Below are 26,427 nucleotides of genomic sequence, written 5' to 3'. Positions count from 1 at the left end.
TTTTACTATTTAATATTTAAAATTTTTTAATTAAAATAAACTTTTCCATAAGGAACTTTTTGTTTTGTTCAAAACCCTTATATTTTCATGTTTGTGTTAAAAATTTAAGTTATATGCAATTTTAAAGAAATGGGAGACATCTTGTTTTAAACTTTTTGTCAAATAAAACATCCCACTGTCCATTTAACCACTGTCTATCACCACACTATCTGCTCTTGTTAAACCATTTTAAAAGAAACACAACACAATCAAGAAACACTAAACATGATAGTCCAATTGAAAACTGAAGGTCACAACGGAAAAAAGTGTTAATACCAAGCCAAATGTCACAGGGTTCAGCGACATTGTTTGATTTGTGTTGGCCATCACTTTTTCCTTTGGCTGCGGTTGATGACATGGTTCATTTGGGGTTATTGTACATTTTCCAGCAAACACACAAACACTTTAGAATGACATTAAACAACAACCGCATAACATTTGTAAGGCTTGAACCTGGTCAAGAGAATAAGGACGGCGCAACATTGGTTTCGACAAATGTAAATAACATTTAAGTCGTATACAATTTTTCAAAAGCAATGTCAAATAATGAATACTATGTGGTCTGCATCTAAAATGGGAATTTTTACAAATTTGTCATTGTTTTCCAATTGTCCCCTCTCTACCACATTCACCCTCTCGCTGTGAAGTTTACGCCTCATTCAGACTCATATATAAGCCACCTATGGTTATTAGCTCTCATAACAATGGTCGTGTTTGTTTCTTAAGTTTTTGTTTTTTTCTTTCAAAATTTCAAACTGAAAGCAAGCAAAGAAAGAATCATTCTTTGCGTCGTGTATACTATAGGTGAACAAATGCTTATGATATAATGAAATGATTAAATATTGAAAGCACACATCGTAAAGGCCAAAGAGAGGAAGGCAGAGGAAATGACGAAGGAAAAGGTCTAAATTTACAGTATTGCCGTTTGGGTTATTAAGTCGATCAAATGGAATGGGATAGAAAAATAATAAATTAAAATAAACGACCTACATATAAAATAAAATAAAAAAAATAAAATAATATAATATAAAATAAAATAAAATAAAATAAAATAAGATAAAATAAAATAAAAATAAAATAAAATAAAATAAAATAAAATAAAATAAAATAAAATAAAATAAAATAAAATAAAATAAAATAAAATAAAATAAAATAAAATAAAATAAAATAAAATAAAATAAAATAAAATAAAATAAAATAAAATAAAATAAAATAAAATAAAATAAAATAAAATAAAACAAAATAAAATGAAGTGAAAAAATAAAATAAACTGAAATTTAATAAAATTAAATAAAATAAAATAAAAATAATAAAATAAAATGAGAAAAAATAAAATAAAATAAAGTAAAATAAAATAAAACAAAATAAAATGAAATAAAATAAAATGAGAAAAAAATAAAATAAAATAAAACAAGTGAAAAGGCATTTAGTTCGGCCGGGCTGAACTTTAGATACCCACCACCTCCGGTATATATGCATATATGGAAGATCGGTCTATATGACAGCTATATCTATATAGTCTAATCTGACTCATATGTGGGTCGGATGTCGGAAAGCTTAAACCAACTCACTATTTCAAATTGTCACGTAATCGGGTAATAAATAAAGCTTTTATGGGCTTCACACCCTTTATCGGAAAATCGGTCTACATTACAGCTATATCTAAATATAGTCCGATCTGAACCATATTTAAGTCCTATGTTGGGAGGCCTAAAACTACTCACTTTTCCAAATTTCAGCGAAATCGGTTAAAAAATAAGACTTTTATGTGCTTCGGAGCCTTTATCGGCAGATCGGCCTATATGGCAACTATATCTAAATACAGTCCGATCCGAACCATATTTGGGTCTTATGTTTGTAGGCCTAAAACTACTCTCTGTTTCAAATTTCATCAAAATCGGTTAAAAAATAAGACTTTTATGTGCTTCGGAGCCTTTATCGGGAGATCGGTCTCTATGGCAGCTATATCTAAATACTGTCCGATCCGAACCATATTTGGGTCTTATGTTTGTAGGCCTAAAACTACTCTCTGTTTCAAATTTCATCAAAATCGGTCAAAAAATAAAACTTTTATGTGCTTCGGAGCCTTTATCGGGAGATCGGTCTCTATGGCAGCTTTATCTAAATACAGTTCGATTCGAACCATATTTGGGTCAGATGTCGGAAGGCTTAAAATAACTCACTGTTTCAAATTTCAGAGAAATGGAGTAATAAATAAAGCTTTTATGGGCTTCACACCCTTTATTGGGAGATCGGTCTATATGATAGCTATATCTAAATATAGTCCGATCTGAACCATATTTAAGTCCTATGTTGGGAGACCTAAAACTACTCACTGTTCCAAATTTCAGCGAAATCGGTTACAAAATAAGGCTTTTATAGGCTTCAGAGCCTTTATCGGGAGATCGGTCTATATGGCAGCCATATCTAAATACAGTCCTATCTGCACCATATTAAAGTCCTATGTTGGAAAGCCTAAAACTAGTCACTGTTTCAAATTTCAGCGAGATCGGATAAAAAATAAAGCTTTTATAAACTTCAAACCCTTTATTGGGAGATCGGTCTATATGATAGCTATATCTAAATATAGTCCGATCTAATCCATATTTAGGTCATATGTCTGAAGGCTTAGAATAACCCACTGTTTCAAATTTCAGCGAAATCGGGAAATAAATAAAGCTTTTATGGGCTTCAGACCCCTTATCGGGAGATCGGTCTATATGACAGCTATATCTAAATATAGTCCGATCTAAACCATATTTGGGTCCTATGTTGGGAGGCCTAAAACTACTCACTGTTTCAAATTTCAGCGAGATGGGATAAAAAATGAAGCATTTATGGGCATTAGACCCTTTATCGGTAGATCGGTCTATATACCAGCTATATCCAAATATGGTCCGATTTGGCCCATTTAAGAACTCAACCAGCTTGCATCAAAAAGACGAATCTATGCCATATTTCAGCTTAATATCTACATTTTTGAAGGCTGTAGAGTGATTACAACAGACGGACGGACAGGCACACGGACATCGTTAAATCGTCTTAGAGTTTTACGAAGATCCGAAATATATATATACTATAAAGTATCGGTCGGAAACTGATATTTCAATGTGTTGCAAACGGAATAACTCAATGAATATGCCCCCTCTCCTACGGTGGTAGATATATTAAAATAAAATAATACTAGAATCCCGATGGTCCGCATCGCTAGCCCCGTTTTTGATACCCCCTTTTTAGAGAAGGACTTCTAACACCCTAGGTAGTCACTCAGTTTAGCCAAGTTGTAGCTGTATCCCAATTGTGAGAGCTTAAGATCACTCTATAAAAATGTACCATTTTGTATGTTTTAGTACCTAAATGCACGCATTAAAAACAAATCTTCTAACCGCCCAATATTTACTGTCAAGGTGTAACCGTATCCTAATTTTGATTGTATAGCTCAATTCGTAAAGAATGTACAATGTTGAAGGCTTTAGTACCAAAATGTACGATTTTGAATAATCGTCTGTCTCATTTTTAATCAAGCTTTACTTGTATTCCAATTTTGAGAGGTTTAGCTAACTCCGTTAAGAAAGTACCATTTTGTACGTTTGAGTACCTAAATATACGAATAAAATATATCGCCTATTTGCCGAATCTTTCATTCTTTCATTGGACCGATTACACCACAATTAGTATGTTTTCTTCCACATGTTGTTTTTTGTCAAGACTGCGATATTGTTTGTCAAATTGCGTAATTTTTGCAGTCCCGGTTCGCTGTTGGCGAAGATAGGCTATTTTGCACTTTTTGGTACCAGAATATACGAATTTTGATGGATCATTTATACATCTATCATATATATTCTTCTTGTACTTACATGCCAAATTTCAGACCGCTTGCTCCATCTGCAAAGCAGGTATCAAATGGTACAAAAATTTAAGAATCTTTAATAGATAATTTAGTCAGAAATCATAAAATTATTTGTTGTGCCTTCATGCCAAATTCCAGACCTCTAGCTCCATCTATGAATAAAGTACCAAATGGTACCAATTTTGGTACCAAAATGTACGAATGGTGAAGAAATAATTTAGCCACCCATCATATATTTCTTAGTTGTACCCACATGCCAAGTTTCAGACCTCTAGCTCCATCTGAATAGGATGTACCAAAATGTACCAATTTTTAAAAGAACATTTAGTCACCCATCATATATTTCTTAGTTGTACCTACATGCCAAGTTTCAGAGCTCAAGCTCCATCTGAACAGAAAGTACAAAATAGTACCAATTTTGGAACCAAAAAATGTACGAAATTTGAGTAGATTATTTAGCCATCTATCATCTATTTCTAAGTTGTATCTACATGCCAAATTCCGCACTTCAATCTCCAACTATAAAGAAAGTACCAAATAGTACCAATTTTGGTACCAAAATGTTTGAGTTGTGAAAAAGTCATTGAGTCGCCTGTCATATGTTTAAAGGTTTACCTACAGACCAAGTTGTAGACCTCCAGCTCCATCTGTGAAGAAAGTATCAAATAGTACCAATTGCGGTACTAAACGTACATTTTCTGGCGTTACCTCCCACCATCCTTTTGCATCACCATCACCTCATGTTTTTGCACCAAATGTCTTTTAAATCAAATTTCAAAATTCTACCTCCATTCATCCGCCCTGTACAAAATTCACCCATTTCGTACTTTTTTGGTACCTAAATGTACACTATTTTGGTACACTTGATAGTCGGAATCATTTCTCCATCGACCATCACAATCAGCTCGGTATTCACCTCACGCGTATTTGTACTGAACAGTGTGGCTGATGATTTGGTGGCAGATATCTTCAGATTTCTTGCAGCGAAATGTGAGGCAAGTTCGTTGAGGTAGACATTCAACCTATAGCAGATGTCAACAATGGGTGGGGAGCTTGATTCCAAAATCGTACTATCGTCCGCATATGATGCGATCTCTATGCCGTCTGGAGGGGGTGGAATGGAGGATAAGTAGAGGTTAAACAGTGCCGGCGATATGACCCCGCCTTTGGGAACTCCCAGTCATAAATTCCGCCTATGTTCGTTGACTACCCTATTTATTTCCAGATTCAGCTCGCTGATACTGGGGTTAGTGGGGTCCGTGAATCATGAATCTTCTCACAAACGAATACCATCACACTCGTCTGCAAGTACCACTGCCTGCCCCGGGAAATGGGGCCGTACTTGGGGTATTCGACTGGCTGGTATAAGCGAGCGGCTATTGCGTTAATGATGTCTCTGAACTTCTTCTCGGCAGCTAGCGCATCCGAGGGGGTGGCAGTTCACTGAATCAGCGATTGGTATACTCCCTGAAGCCAGCCCGATCGGCCTTCTTATGAATGATAAACATCCGGCGCTCAGAGGTTATGAAGTCGGGTGGTTGGTCGATAGTGAAAATTATTGGAAGACAGTCCGACCCCAAAGAGATGACGGCTTGCCAGGATACGTAACTCAGGAGATCAGGGGATGCAATGGAGATGTCTGGCGAGCTGCTGCACCTCCTGGTAATCCTTGTGGGTGCATCCTCATTCACCGTGCAAAACGTGGAGTCTTCAATCTGCTCTGCCAAAGCTACGCCATGCTGGTCGTTACCTAGGGGAGAATGCCATGAAATGTGTCCCCTAGAACCAGACGATTATGGCCAGATAGTAAACCACTTATGTCGGGGTTGTAAGCTTGGCCATTAATTGGGACACAGCTACCAACCGGCGGTATGTGCACGTTGTATAGCTCTATCGCGGCAGTACCGGACCTGACTACTATCCCATGCACTCCATGTAGGGGTCACAAGCGCCAGGCGCAGGCGAGATGGGACTATATTGCACGGAATGGTGTATCATGAATACCAATCCCCCACCTCCATTCCTTGAGCACATTGTATGCGTGACAACTGTGCAAGCTGCAGGTGTTGGTCAGTATTTTGTCTCCTGGATCGTTGCGACCAATATGTTCTTCCGACTCATAAAATCTACAATCTCGTCGATCTTGGCACGGAGACCGTTGCAGTTCAGTTGCAAAAATGATACACTTCCCAGCTTTGGCCTGTCAATATTGGTACTATTGTGGTACTAAACGTACTATTTCCCCCATTTTCTCTAGGATTTTCCAAAAAAAAATTTACCAAACCTTATTTTTCGAGACGCTCTTTAATTTGAGCCCATGAACATAATTTTAGCCCTTTCCGATCGCGCTGGGCAAATATGTACGATTTTGTACTTTTTGGTACTTTTTACTACCTAAACGTAGGTATCACCAATTTGGTCCATAATTTAAACATGAATCTTCTCACAAACGAACAACGCTTGTAAATTATTGAATTTTATTATCAAAATGAGTGCTCTGTTAGAAAGTTCATCGTGTTCAAATTGTGTTCAGCGACGAAACTCATTTTTGGCTCAATGAGTATGTGAATAAGCACAATTGTCGATTTTGGAGTGAAGATCAGCCAGAAGCATTGCAAGAGCTACCACTGCATTCAGAGAAAGTCACTGTTTAGAGCGGTTTATGGGCTGGTGGCATCATTGGACCGTACTTCTTCAAAGATGATGTGCATCATAATGTAACTGTGAATGGTGAACGTCATTGACGCATTTATTCGTGAAAAACCTGCCGAAATATTAGAAAGAATATGGCAAAATTCGGCTAAGCGGATGAACTATTTGAGGCGCAGTCACGGTCAACATTTGCATGAAATAATCTTCAAACATGTAATTGTATGGACCGTTCTATCGATTCAAATAAAGGTTTCATTATTTTTTCTGAATTTTATTTTTTTTTTTTTTTTGGAAAACTTTCCTATAGCTCTTAAATAATCACCTTTAATTATATACACGTCGTTCCTTTTTTTCATAATTTCTTAAGCATCTTTATGTTTAATTAGCTTTCTTATTCTGCTCCCACAAATTTACACCTAAACCATATTTTTTCCGACTTTCGGAAAATCCTAGTGCCGGAAAAAATTTTACTAATGTGGCAACACTGCAAATGAATAATACACCACAAGGCATATAATGATGACGAAAACGTAACTAGAAACAGGTAGAAAACACCAACGAAATACTGACTTTAGCCCAAAGAAATAAAAAAGGAAAAAAACAATAAGCAGACGAACTTAAACCGATCCCCATATATAAACCTCATTATGATTTAAAACAGCCAACACGCAAGCGCACCAGACATTCGATGTACACACGCATAACCAATTGTTCTTCCTCCTCTCTCTCTCTCTCTCGCTGTATCTCGTGCTCTCTCTTAACAAAAAGGCGGCTACATGGCGCACCTTCGCAATGGCAACAATTTAATTGTCAATGTAAAGACTCGCTCTCTCCTCATCGATAAGTTATAAAAACTCTACAACTACTACAGCGGCATATGTGCAAAAGGCCATATTAAGAAACCGGCTAAAACGAAGAGCACCCGCGCGCTCTCAGCCTTATGAAATTTTGAGAGTATGGCAGAGTAAATGTCTAAACCCAATCAAGCGTCAGCGTCAATTTGTTTACAGCTTGAGAGTCCAATATGAAATGCTTGTAAAACACTTTAACGCTGACGCTTGACTCTTTGATTGGGTTTTGGACTATAAGCTTGCATTTCGATATGAAGTTTGAGCATAAGAGATGAGAGAGGGAGAGAGAGCAAAGCAACTCATTAACATTAACTGTGTTTTACAGGTTTCTTCGTGAGACCCTCATTAGCATTTTCAAATACACGCCTAATGATCATTACTACCCCACGGCTAGCGAATGGTAATGGGAGAGAGGCGGGGAATAATGTCTCTAGATTCAAGTTAGAAATGTTAGACAGGTACAGGTTGCGGAAAAATATACAATACCTTGCTACGATGTTCTTAGTCATCACAATATGGGTTTATTGTTCACGATTTTATTGCCTTTGGCAAGATGTTGTGGACAGGGATTCCCATCTCGAAGTGTTATGCAAGTGCAGGAAAATATGGTCATTATGTTAAAGTGGAATGTCAGAATGGTTCAGGTAAGCAACGAGAGGTGTATAATACATGGGAAAATCGGTCTGTCCGTCGAAATCATTACAGAGGCTAAAAGAATGAAGCCACGTGAACCACATGAAATTTACACAAATTCTTCTGAGTGATGTTAGTCATTGGGAATTGCAAGTAGGCCACAAAGGTTCAGATTTGATTATAGCCTCCATATAAACCGATCCTTCAATATGACTTCTAAAGCCCCTTGGTGACCCTTATTGTTATACGATTTGACGGAAAATTGTTTATGATTACAACCTGCAACCTACATGCCACGTTTGGTCTGCATCGCGTCACTACCTGATTTGGGTGAAATTTTACGCAACGATTTTTTTCATTAATCGTGTGTGTCTATTAACGTTAGTTCTCCCAAAATTTAGAGAATCGGGCATTTCCGACCATGAGAATGAAAATCACAAGAAAAGTCCTTCATTTCTAGTAATATTCATTCTCATTGTTGGATTGGCCCGAGTCGTCCCCTTTGGAAGAAATGACGAAACATATTTCCATTATGATCTCCCACATACATGAAAAGTGTCTTATGAATCGGTCCTTAACCTAATAAAACTCCCATAAAACTGATCTCTAGATTTTATTTCTTGACTACCTATAGCGCGCAATTCTTATTCATTTTGGCAGAAATTTCCCCAAATTGTCAAGTATGGTCTGAATCGGTCCATAACCTGATATACATAGCTCTCATATAACCTATCTCTTGGTTTGACTCCATTTTACATAATCATTTAGGGAAGATGAGGAGTGCGCTTACTTCCTTAGGGAATGTTGTATTCCCTGTAGACAAAATTGACAAAAAAGCAGACATATAATCTAAGCATGAAGAATTGAAACGGTGTAAGGAGTTATAACCCCATTACTAACGTTGTATAGTCAATCTAAGTGTCACGAGTCATCGTGATCCTGCATTCGTGAACCTACTCCAGAAGTTGTGTTTGCCTGGCCACCTGTAGTCGAGACCCAGATAACGATAATGCCAATAAAGCCTTCATTGAAGCTAGATCGAAAGACGTGGTCGACGGATGATTCGGCGAAAACATCATCAAGCTCACAACGAAACGAATAATCTATCCGGGGTTAATCGATGGAAATTGAAAAAAAGTACCGGGAGGTCAAACTTGCGAAAGTGCGGGATGTTCTCAGAGATACCATAGACAATATATGATTCAAATGAAAGGTATTCAAGAGTAGAGTATGAATTTCATAATAAAAGTTGGGTCCAAGTACTTGGGGGGCCGCCCCAGCCCAAGACCCCTTAAAATAAGTTCATTCATTTCAATGAATGTCCAACAGACATATTGGAAGTTCATTTCAATATGGGGCTCAAAGGAAAGGTACTCCGCAGTAGATTTCGAATCTGGCATACAAAATCCCTCCCTTACCCCAAAAAGTAGTCGAATGGGCACAAAAAGAGTACCAAATGAAAGGTATTGGAGACCAGGAAACGAATATGGTATTAAAATTTGGGTCCAAGTACCCAGCGGGCCTTCCCAACCCCAAAACTCTTCTAAACAGATAAATTTGAAGTTCATGTCAATATTGGACTCAAATGAAAAGTATTATGCAGTACAAATATGGCATAAAACATTAGGTCCAAGTAATGGGAGGTCGCCCACCCTCAAATATCTCTAAATGGGCATATTAGCCGACCATGGCTATATGCGACTTAAATGAAAGGTATTTGGGAGTAGATTATGAATATGACATTAAAAATTGAGTTCAAGTCTAGGTGGCGCTTTTTCTCCTAAAGATATGTCAAATGGGACTCCAATGAAATGTATTTGAGAGTAGAAAACGAATATCCCATTTTGGGGTCAAGTGTTTTGGGCTACGCCCTAAAGCACCCCCTAAACTGAACTTCATTTCCGTTGGGAATAAATGATGAATTTGATATCTGTTTTTAGTGCAAAGTGTCGGTTGCCGCCCCAGCCCCAAAACACCCTCCAAACGGTTCATATTTACCATCCATGGTAGTATGGGGCCAAATTAAAGGGATTTGGAAGTACAGCACGAATTTTATATTCATATTAGAGTCGAAATGTCTGAGGTGCCATCCCTCCCCTCACTTCTCATTACCCTAATTTTTAAAAACACCAGGAACCGAACAGGGGCAATCTTCTCACACATCAATGAGTGTTTTCCTATTCAAGTTTAAACTCAATGATAAGGGACCCGCAGTGCGACACCTCTTTGGGGAAAATTTTTGAATGACCATGCATTGTACCTTTCCAATGTCGCCAACATAAAGAGGGGATAATCACCGCTTTGTCCGATGTTGTCGACAGCATTCACCCGCCTTTTTTTTATAGTCGAGTCCGAACGGCGTCCCGCAGTGCGACACGTTTTTGGGAAAATTTTTAAATGACCATGCATGGCATTGTACCTCGCAAATGTCCCTAACATTAAGAGGGGATAACCACCGCTTTGTCCGAAGCTTTTGCCAGGATTCGAACACGTTTAGCGTCATAGACTACAATGGCACGAATTCGATATCCTCATTCAGGGCGAAGTGTCCCCACCCTAAAACGATATTAGATAGTTAAAAATGGCGCAGTAGAGCGGGCCCGGTTCGGCTAGTATATACTATAATCCACTTCTCCAACCTTCAACTGGCTATAACTTTTGATCTACTGAACCAATTAACATGATTTAAGACTCTGAAGAGAGAGCTTTACGAGATCTAAAAAACATGGAGAATGTATCCTCAACTAAATTTGTTATTCAAAACAGAAAAATATTTATGCTAAAATAGCAGTTTTTGTCTACTGAGTATGGGAAAGCAGACATTACTGCTGTTTCACCAAACATAGGGCTGCTGTTTTAGCAAACATTTCAGTCAGTTAAATCAGCAAAGAAAATCTGCTTTTTTAAATACAAAAATTTGCTAGACACAAATGTACTCCGCGTACCACATTTCAGACGAAAAGGATGGAAATTGAAGAAGGAAAAAGAAGAAAAGAAGTCAAATCCGGTGATTGGTTTCTATGGGAGCTATATCAGTTTGCAGACCTATTAGGATCATACTATACACGGATTTTGAAAGCCATAACAAATGTCTTTGTTCCAAATTTCAGTCAAATCTGATCCAAATTGAGGCTTCTAGGGGCTCAAGAAGTCAAAACCTGGTATCGGTTTATATGGGGACTATATCAACTAAGAGAGCTATTCGGTTAATACTAAGCACGGATGTTGGGAGTCATAACAAAAGTTCCTGTTCCAAATTTCAGCCAAATTTGATCAAAATTTAAGCTTCTCAAAACCTGGCATCGGTTTATATGGGGGCTATATCAGTTTATAGACCAATTCGGATCATAATTAATATGAATGGTGGCAATCATGACAGAAGTCCTTGGGAAAAATGTCAGCCAAATCGGATGAAAATTGTGGCCTCCAGGGGCTCAAGAAGCTAAAACCAGGTTGGGGTTTATATGGGGGCTATATCAGTTTATAGACCTATTCGGATCATACTGAGCATGGATATTGGAAGCCATAAACAAAGTTAATAAGTCGTATGGGTGCAAAATTTCAATTTATGTGGGAGCTATATCAGGTTATTGATCGATTCAGACCATATTTGGCACATGTGTACGAAGTCAAAGATTTAGATTCAGCAAATTCGGATAAGAATTACGCCCTCTGGGGGATCGCTTTATATGGGAGCTATATCAGGTTACAAAATGATTTCGACCATATTTGGTATGTATGTTACAGATCGCAATAAAAGTCACTGTGCCAAAATTTCAACCAAAACGGATAAAAATTGCATTCTCTAGAGGGTCAAGAAGTATAATCGGAAGTTTGATTATATGGAAGCGTTATCAGGTTTTGGCTCGATTTGAACCATACTTAGCACATCTGTTGACTGTCGTAGAAAACGTCACAGCAAAAAATTTCAGGTTCAGAGAACATGTTGCCTAGGCATAGGTGGAGCGATAAGGACCACACCCACTAGGGCATAGGAGAATGTTCTAGACATACAGATTAGGTGCGAGGCAGCCACTGCGGCTATGAATCTTAAGACGATGGGAGAATGGATTGAGGATAGGAGCAGCTTATACCATCCCGGAATATCCAAGGCGACTATAGGAAACCTGGATGCCATGGAAGAGGTTTCCGTTGGTATACCTGAGACGACACTGGAGGTCGAGTGCGAGGCACTGCTGCCAGCGGCACAGTCTTGGATTGACGGAACCCTAGTATTGCCATCTGAAAGATCATGTGACATGGATGGATCAAAGCAAGTGGACAGAGTGGGCATGGTAATAATTTTGTCATTTGTGGTTATTTCAGTTTGAACATATTTGTTCAAAATTTGATACGGATTTTTTAATAACCCATCTTAAGACATCCACTGAGGTCCATCAAAATTGTTTCAGAATTAGTTATGATTTAGCTCCCACGTTGTACCTATAGTGTAGGTGTAGGGTATTATAAAGTCGGCGGTGCCCCATTTTTACCTTTCTTTGCTGATTTCAACATATAATTGAATTTTTTTTAACTAATTCTATGAAATGCGATTGATCTTTGTTTGACATCCCTATATGGTGTGTCAAATACCAAACTAATACCTGTTTCTTTGTGGCTATAACATTCATTCACTAATCAATAGTTGGGATTTCTTACTGAATAAGCAGCTAGAATATGGAACGTGTTAAAAAGTTGAAAAAATCAGTAAATTTGTTGGCCAATATTTGAAAATTTAATTAAAAGTTCTATCGATGTTAAAACTTCTTAAGCCATAGAAGAATACAATAGAAAAGGTACAACAGTAAGATAGGTGAATTTCAGATTATTACATGGCGAAAGTAAAAATTGTGACGGTTTTTTCATTTTTTTTTCATTCATTTCATTTTTAATAAAAAGTCTAATTTAAAAAAAGGTCATCCTTATGCATGCCAGTTTTCTCTTTTTCTTTTGCTCCAAATTACTATCATTAAGATTTCTCAAACACAGCAGAATTGTGAAATAGGAGGAAGTACACGAAATCTAAAATTAAGCTTCATTAAGAATATCAATGGCTTTGGCTTATCTTAGTTGTTGTATCTACAAAATTTATTTTTGTGCAGAGATTCAAAAATCCAGAGCGAGAGAGATTTAATTGATATTATCACATTAACTTTCAACTACTCTCAGTAGTGTCGAGTGGAGATAATGATGATCATGATTACCTGTGGATGATCATCTCAATGCAAATCATGAACAACGATATACTCAGAGCGGGGGTGAGTGAGCTGGTATGTATGTATGTATATGTCTGTGTGTGAACATCATTTAATGCAAGAGAGCAAATAAGTGCCAAGAGCAAATATCCACAATTCTTGTAGGTATGTGTCGCATTGTACGATTCAATTTTTTTTCTTCAATTCGTTAAATGACTGTGTGTATGGGTGTGTGTGTGGGCATTATTAGTATGAGTTACATAGATGCCGCTGCTGTTTTGTTGTTTTTTTTTTTGTTTTTTCATTTTAGTTAGTCGCCTTCTCTAGTAACACGTCAAGTCAAATTGTCTTTCGCTGAGTATATGTGTGTGTGTGTGTGTGCGTACAAAAGTGTAAAAGTGTATGTCTATCTGAGAGCACAACAACACTAAATGCCATGCAATGCGAGGAGGGAGAGATAGGCCACAGAGTTAAGCCAACAACGTTTTCGATGGTTTAAATCAGTTTGTGTAAAGACGTGGTTGAAACATGCAAACGTTTCAAAGATAAAGCGCGTTTTGACTACTCAATCCGAGCGACGACACAACAACGTTGACGACAACGACGACACAAAACTAAGAAGAAAAAAATCTAAAACAAGAAAAAATTGAACGGAAGCGAAAGCAAAAAAAAAAAAGTTAAGAAGAAAAATAACCCCAATAGAGGTTACCTACAGATTCTTGTGGAATACATTTCTTTCGTTTTCTTCTACTACTTCTTCACCAACAGAATTTTGTTCTTTCTCTGGAAAGACGGAAAAGTGCCAATAAAACAACAGAAAAAAAGTAAGAAATCCAATGAAAGTTTCAAAGGAATACAACAAAAAAAAAAGAATTTCGTGGAATTTAATGGAAAAAAAACCCTAAGGGGAATTGTTGTGGTTTTATGGTTTACAGCAAGGAGTTAAAGTTTAAAGAAATAAATAAAAATTAAGTGATTTAAAAGTTTTGAGATTAAAGAGTAAAAAGAAAGTGCTAACTATCAACTAGTGCCAATCCAGTTGGATAACGATGCCGGATTATGTGTTCGACACTTTGAATAATTTTATTTATTTATTTTTTTTTTTTTTTGGAGGATGACGATTCTAAAAATTAATCACTAGAGATATATAACTTTATGGAAATGAGCAAATAAAATAAAATGTTTAATTTTTTTTTTGAAATTGCCTTTGAATATGTAATTAAAAACCCATAAAAATTTACACAGAAGCAGAACTTATTTCCATGTAAACCTGTTTCAATGAGTTTTTGTTTTTTTGCTGTGGCCTATAATTAAAAAAAAACGTATTTGAATTCCTAAGATATTTGATAATTTGTGTGTGATATAACCTAAAAATTTTTTGTGAGCAGTGTGCTTAGAACTGACGTGTGCTGAGTGAAGCAATTTTTCAAAAAAACAAATGTCTTTTTTTTAGATTCAAAAACTAAAAATTAAAATAATTACGTTTTAACTAATAATGGTTTATATGAGTGTTGAAACTTTGTTTTCGAGTAAATGAAAGAAAACAAGTAAAAGCGTGCTAAGTTCGGCCGGGCCGAATCTTATACCCCCTCCACCATGGATCAAATTTTTTGAGTTCTTTTTGCGGTATCTCTGTTGTGCTGTTTTAGGCTATAGACCGATACTGTTTCAAGCTACAGACTGATGCAAACCATATTTGACACGTATGTTGAAGGTCATGGGAGAGACCGTTGTACAACATTTCATCCAAATCGGATAATAATTGCACCCTCTAGAGGCTCACAAAGTCAAGAGCCCAGATCCGTTTATATGACAGCTATATTAGGTTATGGACCGATTTGGGCCATACTTAGTATAGTTGTTGGAAGTCATAATAAAACACGTCATGCCAAATTTCAGCTAAATCGGAGAGGAATTACGCCCTCTAGAGGCTCCAGAAGTAAAGTAGAGAGATCGGTTTATATGGGACCTATATCAGGCTATAGACCGATTCAGACCATATTGGACACATATGTTGAAGGTCATGGGAGAAGCCGTTGTACAAAATTTCAGCCAAATTGGATAATAATAACACCTTCTTGAGGCTCAAGAAGTCAAGATCCCAGATCGGTTTATATGACAGCTATATCAGGTTATCAACCGATTTAAATCATACTCAGCACAGTTGCTGGAAGTCATAACAAAACACGTCATGCCAAATTTCAGCCAAATCCGATAAGAATTGCGCCCTCTAGAGGCTCAAGAAGTCAAGACCCCAGATCGGTTTATATGACAGCTATATCAGGTTAGAACCGATTTCCACCAAACTTTACAGTTGTTCGAAATCATGCCGAAACACGTCATGCCCAATTTCAGCCAAATCGGATAAGAATTGCGCCCTCTAGGGGCTCAAAAAGTCAAGTTCCAAGATCGGTTTATATGGCAGCTATATCAAAACATGGACCGATTTGGCCCATTTACAATGCCAACTGACCTACCCTAATGAAAAGTATTTGCGCAAAATTTCAAGCGGTTAGCTTTACTCCTTCGTGCTTTCGACAGACAGACGGACGGACATGACTAGGTCAACTTAAAATGACATGACGATCAAGAATATATATACTTTATGGGGTCTTAGACGAATATTTGGGGGAGTTACAAACAGAATGACGAAATTAGTATACCCCCATCCTATGGTGGAAGGTATAAAAACTAAGGTATAATGTAAAATTTCAGCCCAATCCCATAAGAATTGGGGCCTCTAGGGGCTCAAGCAGTGAAATCGGGAGATAGGTTTATATGGGAGCTAAATGTGGTTATACGGCAGGCTTGGTATCTGTCGATCTAAAAAGATGGGTAAGCAGAGGAACACCTCAAGTAGGTGTACTGTCTACACTACTTTGAAATATAGCCATTAACAATATATTATTGTCTTTGGGGGCAAAAGTTGTGAAAGTGGTCGCGTATGCTGATGACGTGGCAATTGCCGTCAGGGGAAAGTTTCCCAGCACTCTAAGTGATATACTTCAGGAAGCTCTATTTTTCCATGTTCGTATTCTACTCTCCAATACTTTTCATTTGATACCCATATTGTTCCGATCGCTCCACATTTGATTTTGGGTGGTGTTTTTGTAATAAGGGGGAGGGTACGCCATCTTCCGATATCGAAATATTATATAGCCTATGTTGCTTTCCAGACCCAGTAACACAATCTGTGAAAATTTCGAGAAAATCGGGTGTGGGGAAAGGTGCCTACTTTTTAGTGCCAGATTTGTAATTTACTCCCGAGTACGTTTGATTTGAGACTCAAATTGATATGAACGTTCTATTTGACTGTTTGGAGGAGTTTTGGGTTTAGGGTGACTTCCTGCCCGATTCTTGGAACTCTGGAAGCCGCAATTTTTGTCCAATTTGGCTAAAATTTGGAACAAAGTCTTCAGCTATGACTTCTTACATCCATGCCAAGTATGATCCGAATCGCGTTATAAACAGATATAGCCCCCATATAAGCCAATTCCCGGATTTAACTTCTTGAGCCCTTAGAAGCCTTATTTTCCATACAATTTGGCTGAAATTTGGAAGAAAGGCTTGAGTTATGACTTCCAACATCCATATAAACCTATTTGTCTTCTAGAGCCCTTAGAAGCCCCATTTTCCATCCGATTTGGAACAAATTTGGTTATGACTTCCATCATCCATGCCAACTATAATCCGAATCGGTTTATAAACAGATAAAGCCTCCATATAAACCGATCCCCGGATTCGACTTCTTGAGCCCTAAGAAGCCTTAATTTTCACCCAATTTGACTGAAATTTGGAACAAATACTTGATTTATGACTTCCAACATCCATTACACGTATAATCCGAATTGGTCTATAAACAAATATAGCCCACATATAAACCAATCCCCGAATTTGACTTTTTGAGCGGTTGGGACCCTAATTTTCATCCGATTTGGAAATTTGAAATTTGGAACAAAGGCTTGCGATGTGATTTCCAACATTAGTGCCAAGTATGATCTGAATCAGATCTGATTCTAGAAAGATTTGATAAGGAAAGACTGTTGTCCGATTCAAGTTTAAGCTCAGTGATAAGGAGCCTCTCTTTTTAATAGCCGAGTCCGAACGGCATTGAAAGCTGTGTTAAGCCTTTTGTCGTCCGTGTAGAATGTGGTTCAGATCAGACAAGATTTGGATATAGCTGCCTTATACACTGATCTCTCGACTTACGGTCTTTTACCTTTCAATGGCTTATTTATTACCCGATTCCGCTATATTTTTGTACAGTTAGTTGCGTTTGACCCCCGACATTTGTGCTGGGTTTGGCCTATAGCAGACTATTATTTGATATACCTGCTACGGGTTCATTAAGGGTTAATTTTCACCTGTCGAAATTTTACTAAAATATATACCTGTGGAGCTGGGTATCTAAAATTCGGGTCGGCCGAATTTAATGCCTTTTTCATTTTCAAGTTTTTTCCCTGTTAGGGCGAATTTCATTAAATTTCACAATTTTTGTTTGTTTCTCTTTCGAGACGAACTCAATGATCGGAGATTTTCTTTGCAAAAGGAAAAGGAAAGCCAGAGATAGCAGCACACACCAACCACTATGGGATGCGTTTCGTCTTTGGTTAGAAGACTTTTCAACCATATTAGGTTATTAGGTGTGATATCTTCAAGGGCCTTGCGTTGGTATGTTGTACTTGAATCGTATTAATTGCAAAAACGCCTCTGTGATACAATTACCACATTAACCGCGCTCCACAACCCTGTCTATTAGCTGTACTTTTCCCAATGCATGTGTTTTTGTGTAATGACAAAATTTTTTTCTGCGACATTTGCACTACTTTCGTGGTACACATGATTCTGTGCATCTGTTGGAAGTTGTATTGATGGCTTCGAACGCTAGACAAGGGCAACGGCACTCTTTGTTGCGCCGAGTGCCCAGTTTCGAATCCCAACCAGGCTCTGCCGAATTTTTTCAAAATGATGTGTGATTTCGAATTCAGTCGGGCCGAACATTAGATACCCGCCATCAGTGGTATATTTTATAGACATATGTCGAAATCAGACGAAAAAAGCGTTGTTGTTTACACAAATTATTTATTTGGGTGATTGGTGTATATTCTGTGTCTCGATAATCGTGTGTGTCTCGTGACTCATGAGTGTACCGTGAGTTGTGAGTGTCTCGTTAGTTGTGAGTGTCTCGTTAGTTGTGAGTGTCTCGTTAGTTATGAGTGTCTCGTTAGTTGTGAGTGTCTCGTTAGTTGTGAGTGTCTCGTGACTCATGAGTGTACCGTGAGTTGTGAGTGTCTCGTTAGTTGTGAGTGTCTCGTGACTCATGAATCGTGAGTGTTTCGTGAGTCGAGGTTTTCTCGTGAGCCGTGATTGTTTCCGTGAATTTTTCTTGAGTCATGATAACTGTTGTGAGCATGATGTCACTTACTCACACTCAAGCACGAATAATTTTAAATCCATCACGGTCACACACAATCAGGTGATTGTATGTGGATCTCACTCACGAATCACGTGACACTACATTTCACGTGAGTACCTCTAGTTGTTAGCGGCACCATCCGACATTTGCCTTTTTTTAGTTTTTTTGATTAGTTTCATAATTCCATCTGTAGGATTTACGCCCATGTCACAGGGCATAGGGATTTGCATGTGACGTGGCATTCTCGGTTTCAAATTTTGGGTGGAACAACAGAAAAATATTCCGCTGGTGGTTAACCCCTCAGAAGGGCGCCCCGGTAGCCGAGTTGGTAGCGAGCTTGATTTACCAGTGCAGGGGTCGTGAGTTCGATTCCCGCCAGAATCCTTGGTCTGCCACTACTGTGGTATCACAATGGACTTAAAATTGTCTAAGTGAGTCTGTAAAGGACTGCCACTCTTGCCTAGCCTAACCCCTCAGAAATGTTGGCATAATTTGTGAGACATTATGCATCTCTACAAAGCGATGTCGCTCAACAGTATCCCGTTGGGGTTCGACTATGTAGAGGAGGTCTCTTAGTGTTGGGCAAAGTAATAGTAGCCCATATTTCACATAGTTTATGCAAAAATACATTTTTAATATCTTAAACAATTACAACTAAGCACACACATTTTGTTATCTAAGCTCCAAATTAATAACTGTATTAAAAACAAATAACTGTTATTTTTTATTTTTTCAAAAAGACCTTTAAAGAGTGCGTTTTCGGTAATCTATCTTAACTCGAGTGACAAAATACATTGTGTTGCCAAACAAAAAAAAAACATCAGTCAGAATCCTTCAAAAATTTCCACTACTCAAAAAGTGTGAGTTGGTGTTATGTGTGTGTGTGTGTGTTTTTTTTACTATAAATTCTACAAAACATAAAAACCAACCTTAAACTTTCATCCTCCCAATCAACTCCAACGAACGTAGTATCTGCCATTACATCCAACTCAAAACCAAAGTGTGTGTGTGAGTGTGTGCATGTGTATGAATATTTGCAATTTTTTTTCTCTCGCGCCTTCATATGTTTTACACGCCATGGCATATTCAAGTTCATGCCTGAATTTCACCAGTTTTAGATATTCATGAGTATGGGCATGCAGGCTCAAGTATTGCCACGAATCATATGGATCGAATCTAAGTGTATCTCTAGCCAGCATTGGATGTGTGAGGAGCTTTTGGTGCAGTTTGTTTTTTTTTTTTTTGCGCACAAAGGTAAGTGGAAAACTAGTAAAAACCAGTTAAGAAAAAAAAAACGCCAAATACAGTAGAAAGAAATACCGGTATTTGTTGTTTTTCTATCTACCTTTCGTTTAGTTATCATAGTATTGAGTTTCCTTTGCCAATGCCCTCTGTCAAACAACACCCCCCCTTAGTGGCCAAAAAAAAATGAAGAAAAAAAAAAGAAAAACCAAAAAGGTGGAACAAATATTCAATGCATTTTCCCCCAACTTGCAACAATGACAAACAGACAGACGGACGGATGGATGGTCGAACGGATGAGGGGACATACTAAGTCAGCCAAGCGCTGGCAGCAACATCAATTCCACATTGAGCAGTAACATTAAAGTGTGAATACTAGAGCATGTCCATAAGTCTCGATTTTTGTAGTTTTCTTGTCATAGAATTTGTTGTTGGCAAATCTCGTTCTGCATGCAGTTCATGCAAACATTTTTCGTTAGACAAAAGAAAACAAGCCAAAACGCATTAGGTTCAGCCTGGCCGAACTTTGGATACCCACAGTCTCGAATATAAACTCATTATGTCAAGTTTATTTAAACTCCAAATTGGAAGATCGGTCTGTATGGCAGCTATATATAAATAAAGTTTGATCTGGACCATATGCAGGTCGGATGACGGTAGGCTATATCTGAATATAGACCAATCTGAACCATATTTGAGTCGCATATCGGGAGGCTTTAATCAACCCACTATTTCAAATATAAGCGAAATTGGATAACAACCGCGGCTTCTATGGGCTTAAGGCCCTCAAACGGCAAAACGGTCTATATGGCAGCTATATCTCAACATTGTCCGATCTAGACCATATTCAGGTATGATGATTGCAGGTTTAAAATAACTCAGTGTTGCAAGTTTCAGCGAAATCGGGTTACAAATGCAGATTTCATGGGCTCAAGACCCTCAATCGGCATCTATATCTGAATATTGTCTGATCTGAACCATATTTAAGTCAGATGTCGGGAGACTTAAAACAACTGCCTATTTCAAATTTTAGCGAAATTGGGTGATAATTGCTGATTTAATGGGCTCAAGAGCCCCAATCGGCAGATCGGTCTATATGACAGCTATATCTAAATGTTGTCCGATCTGGACCATATTCAAGAGTCATGACGGAAGGCTTATAACAACTCAATGTCTTAAGTTTCGGCGGAATCGGGTTATAAGTGCAAATTTTATGGGCTCAAGACCCTCAATCGGCAGATCGGTCTATATGGCAGCTATATCTAAATATTGTCCGATCTGGGCCATATTCATGGGTGACGACGGAAAGCTTATAAAAACTCAATGTTTTAAGTTTCAGCGAAATCGGTCTATAAATGCAGATTTTATGGGCTCAAGACCCCTAATCGGCAGATCGCTCTATATGGCAGCTATATCTATATATTGGCCGATCTGGACCATATTCAGGAATGATGGCGGAAGGCTTATAAAAACTCAATGTTTTAAGTTTCAGCGAAATCGGTTTATAAATGCAGATTTTATGGACTCAAGACACTCAATCGGCAGATCGGTCTATATGGCAGCTATATATCTGAATAAAGACCGATCTGAAGCATACATAAATCAGATATCGGAAGGCTGTAGTCTACTCACTACATCAAATTTCAGCGAAATCGGATAATACTTGCAGTTTTTATGGGCTTAAGACCTTAAATCAGCTGATCGGACTATAGAAAGCTATATCCAAATATAGCCCGATCTGAACCCTGTTTGGGTCGGATGTTGGGAGGTTTAAAACAACTCATTACTTCTAATTTTATCGAAAAATGGTCCGATATGGGCCATATTCAGTTTGAATATCGGGACCCCTACAACAATTTCCTGTTTCAAATTTTAGCCAAATCGGACAAAAAATGCGGTTTTTACTTGCTTTAAACCCTAAGTCGCCAGATCGGTCTATATGGGAGCTATATCCAAATATAATCCGATGTGGCCCATTCAAGAACCTAACCTGCGTATGGAACAAATACAAGTTTGTGCAAAATTTTAGCTCAATATCTCAATTTTTAAAGACTTTGACGTGATGACAACTGACGAACAGACAGACGGACGGACACACGGACAACGTCAAATCGTCTTAGAATTTTACTTCGATCAGAATATAAACTTTTCGGGATCGGAAATGGATATTTCGATGTGTTCCAAAGGGAATGACTAAAAAAATATACCCCCTATCCTATGGTGGTTGGTATAAAAACGAAAGGTTAGTCTCTACGGTAGCTATATCGATGCCAGATTCAGGATGTGTATTTGGATTGATGTATAGGGACCATAATATACCCCTATATGTTAATCCAAATACAGACCGACCATATTTCGCAAGCATATTGAAAAGCCTTGCGCAGCTCACTGTGCCAAACTTCAGCGAAATCGGTTGATAAATGCGCCTTTTATGGGCCCATGAACTTAAGTCGGGAGGTCAGTATATATGCCAGCTTTATTCAAATAAAGCCCGATCTTAACCACATTCGGTACGAACGTTGATGGTTCTAACACAACTCGCTGTGCCAACTTTCGTTGAAATCCTATGATAAATGCGCCTTATATGGGCCCAAGATCTTTAATCGGGAGATCGGAAGATATGGCAGCTATATATAAATAAAGCCCAATCTGGACCATATTCGGTGCGAACGTCAACGGCTCAACACAACCCGCAGTGCCAAAAATCCAGTCAAATCAGTTGATAAATGCGCATTATATGGGCCCAAAGTCTAAAATCGAGAGATCGGTAGGTATGGCAACCATATCCAAATAAAGCCAGCTGTAGACCAAATTCGATGCGAACGCCGATGGTTCCCTCAGGGGCTCAAGAAGTAAAATTGGGAGATCGGTTTATATGGGAGCTGTATCAGGCTATAGACCGATTCAGACCATATTTGACACGTTGAAGGTCATGGAAGAAACCGTTGTACAAAACTTTAGCGCCCTATAGAGGCTCAAGATGTCAAGACCCCAGATCGATTGATATGGCAGCTATATCAGGTTATGAACCGATTTGAACCATATTTGGCACATTTGTTGAAAGTTGTAGCGAAACACGTCATGCTAATTTTCAGCCAAATCGAACACGAATTGCGCCCTCTATAGGCTAAGGTATTCAATTCCACAGATCGGTTTATTTGGCAGCTATAACAGGTTATGGTCCGCTTTGAACCATATTTGGCACAGTTGTTCGAAGTCATAACGAAACACGTCATTCAAAATTTCAGCCAAATCGGATAGAAATTGCGCCCTCTAGAGGCTCAAGAAGTCAAGACCGCAGATCGGTTTGTATGACAGCTATATCAGGTTATGGACCGCTTTCAACCATACCTAGCACAGTTGTTCGAAATCATAACAAAACACCTCATGCCAAATTTTAGCCCAATCGAATTAGAGTTGCGCCCTCTAGTGGCTCAAGAAGTCTAGATCCAAGATCGGTTTATATGACAGCTATATCAAAACATGGACCGATATGGCCCACTTACAATCCCAACCAACCTACACTTATAAGAAGTTTTTTTTGCAAAATTTTAAGCGACTCGCTTTACTCCTTCGGAAGTAAGCGTGCTTTGGATAGATAGACGGACGGACGAACGGACATGGCAAGATCGACTTAACATGTCATGACGATCAAGAATATGTGTTCTTTATGGGGACTTTGACGAATATTTCGACGAGTTACAAACAGAATGACGAAATTAGTATACCCCCCTTCCTATTGTGAAGGGCATGAAACGCTGGTTGCATTTTTCTGCGAGCATTTCATGATTGTAAGGAATGTGTAAAAATGTGCAACATTTAAGAGTGTGTTGCAGAGAGCATGGTTTGTGATTGTGGCCAAGAAATGCAAGTCACTGAGAAAAAACCTTTTGGCCCTCTTGCCCATTCACCACACGCCTAGAGGTAGGTAGACAGTCAGGCAGGCGGAAGGCAACACCTTTGTTCGCTCAGTGAATAGGAAGTAAATGAAGAGTGCCAACCAACAAATCACGTTGTCTTTCACATGGCTAAAAACGTTTATTCATTATCTTTTGCAAAGAAAAACTCTCAGACATACACATACACACACACACACAAACACTGGCAAACCGATGAGCTGCAAGTGGTAAAAGTAGAGGTAAGCCAGCAAAGCAAAGAGCCCAGCATCAATTCAATTTGTATGGGAACTCTCTAAAAATGCAAAATAGAACACTGATGATGCTGGCCAACGTATTCATGCATATGTGCCCTCATGCCGTACAAAACACTTTAGCCTCCACCACCATCCTTGGAACCTTTTTTTCTGTGCCATTCAAAGTTTTTCTTATTTGGTTGGCTACACATTCGCTTGCTAGTGAAACACGACCATAACAGTGACCTACACTTGACCAAAACAAGAAATCTTAAATGGATCAAAGCAAAAACAAAACAAAAAACGCAATGGTGGAAACAAGGTTTGAGCCGTAAGCGTGGCTTTAAGAAAGTTTGAACATACATGAATAAGCGTAGTGACAACAAGTAAAAGCTTGATAAGTTCGATCAGGTCGAAACTTGGAAATCCACCACCATGGATTCTGCTGAAAACTTCTGCAAACCAAAATTCTATCAAATAAGGCAAAAATAGAAATTATATTCCGATTTAGGCCATACCAGATACGGTTCTTGGCAGTTGTAGCGAAACACTAAATGCAAAATTTCAACCCAATAGGAAAACACCTGCGGCTGCTAGGACCTCAAGATGACAAATCGGGAGATCGATGTATATGGGACCTATATCGGCTCATACATCGATTCGGGCCATATTTGGCGCAATTGTTGGAAGTCATTGCAGAACACTGCGAGTAAAATTTTAGCAAACAATTGCTGCTTGTAAGGGCTCAAGAAGTCAAATCGGGAGATCGGTTTATATGGGAGCTATATCAGGTTATAGACCGATTTGAACCGTTGTTGACCCGATTGTTGAAAGTTGTAGTGATAGGGCCCCAAGATGTCAAATCGGCAGATCGGTTTATATGGGACCTATATCAGCTTATACATCGATTCGGACCATACTAGATTCGGACCAATCGGTAGTTCGGTTTATATGGAAGCTATATCAGATTATAGACCGATTTAGACCGTACTTGGCACAGTTGTTAGAAGTCATGACAGAACACCAAAACCAAAAATTCAGCCAAATCGGACAAAAATTTGCGGCATGTAAGGGCTCAAGAATTCAAATCTGGAAATCGGTTTATATGGGATCTATAACAGGTTATAGACGGATTCGGACCTTAACTTGCACAGTCATTGGAAGTCATAACAGAACACCATATGCAGAATTTCAGGCAAATCGATCAAAAATGTCGGCTTGTAAGGGCTCAAGAAGTCAAATCGGGAGATCGGTTTATATGGGAGCTATATCAGATTATAGACCGATGTAGACCGTACTTGGCACAATTCTTGGAAGTCACAACAGAACACAACACGCAAAATTTCAGCCAAATCGCACAAGAATTGGGACTTCCAGGGGCTCAAGAAGTCTAATCGGGAGATCGGTTCATATAAAAGCTATATCTAAAACTCCACCGATATAGCCCATTTTGCCTTCCCAAAGACCTACATCAATAATAAGTATCTGTGCAAAATTTCAAGCGGCAAGCTTCACGCGTTCGTCCGTTGTCGTGATTTCGATTGACGGACGGACGGACGGACAGGGCTAGTTCGACTCAGAATGTCGAGACGATCATGAATATGTATACGTTATGGGGTCTTAGGCGAATATTGCGTGGTGTTACAAACAAAATGGCTAGATTAGTATACCCCCATCCTATGGTGGTGGGTATAAAAATCCATAATATGAAGGAAACTATTTTTCACCAAAGGAAAGGTTTTCATAAAATTTGGAAAATTGCGCAACTTTAAACCAAATTTGCTAATCTTTGCCTCGAATAATTAAAATTAAAACAAAAATTTTTTTCAGTGTACTTTATAGGCTCGGATAAGGATATTTCGATGGGTTATCAACGAAATGACAAAACGAATATACCCCCATTCTTCAGGGGGTGGGCATAAAAAGTCGACAACCGACTCCATATGTTGCATGACTTTTACCTTAGAGTCCTCAAAATGTATTTTAGTTTCTCTTAATCAACACCAAATTATATCACTCCTCTCCATATAACCATTCCCAAAAATGGTCTTGTCCTGGGATTACGGTCCATTCATCAGCCAAAGTTTCTCCTAATCTTTTTAAATATGATGACTGTTTCTATTGCTGCAATTAGGAATGAATCTACCAAATAATCTAGATTCAGCCAGGAGCATTGTGTCCCACAATCCATCCGCACAGGTCCGTAGAAAATATTAAAAGATTTTCATGTCACAATTTTTTACATTTACTGCATGCACGCTCCCCAATCACCAAACAGCCTTTGTGTGACTGTAGCAACAACATTTGTGTTGCTTCTGGTATAAGCTGAATCCTGCAAAAATTCTCTATTTTTCTGGACTTTCTCACCCTGTTATTCACTGGAAATTCTATTGCAAATCCCCTCTGACATTTGCGCC

At 38.4% G+C, this 26,427-nt stretch overlaps 1 protein-coding gene across 2 annotated transcripts in view; it reads left to right on the top strand.

Moving 5' to 3' along the window:
* Window positions 1–26,427, top strand: part of LOC106094156 (low-density lipoprotein receptor-related protein 2) — a 795,641-nt gene that overhangs the window by 41,252 nt on the left and 727,962 nt on the right. The window contains exon 1 of one of the 2 annotated variants that reach the window (XM_059366656.1): window positions 13,707–14,044. The exons of the other annotated variant lie outside the window; for it this stretch is intronic. The gene's annotated coding sequence lies outside the window, so the exon portion shown is untranslated. Of the gene's footprint in view, window positions 1–13,706; window positions 14,045–26,427 lie in introns of those variants that run through there. 2 annotated transcript variants of the gene reach the window in all.

This window comes from Stomoxys calcitrans, chromosome 4 (assembly GCF_963082655.1).
Source record: "Stomoxys calcitrans chromosome 4, idStoCalc2.1, whole genome shotgun sequence".
NCBI lineage: Eukaryota > Metazoa > Arthropoda > Insecta > Diptera > Muscidae > Stomoxys > Stomoxys calcitrans.
The sequence above is the reverse complement of the archived record's forward strand: the minus strand, read 5'-3'. Positions and strand labels throughout refer to the sequence as shown.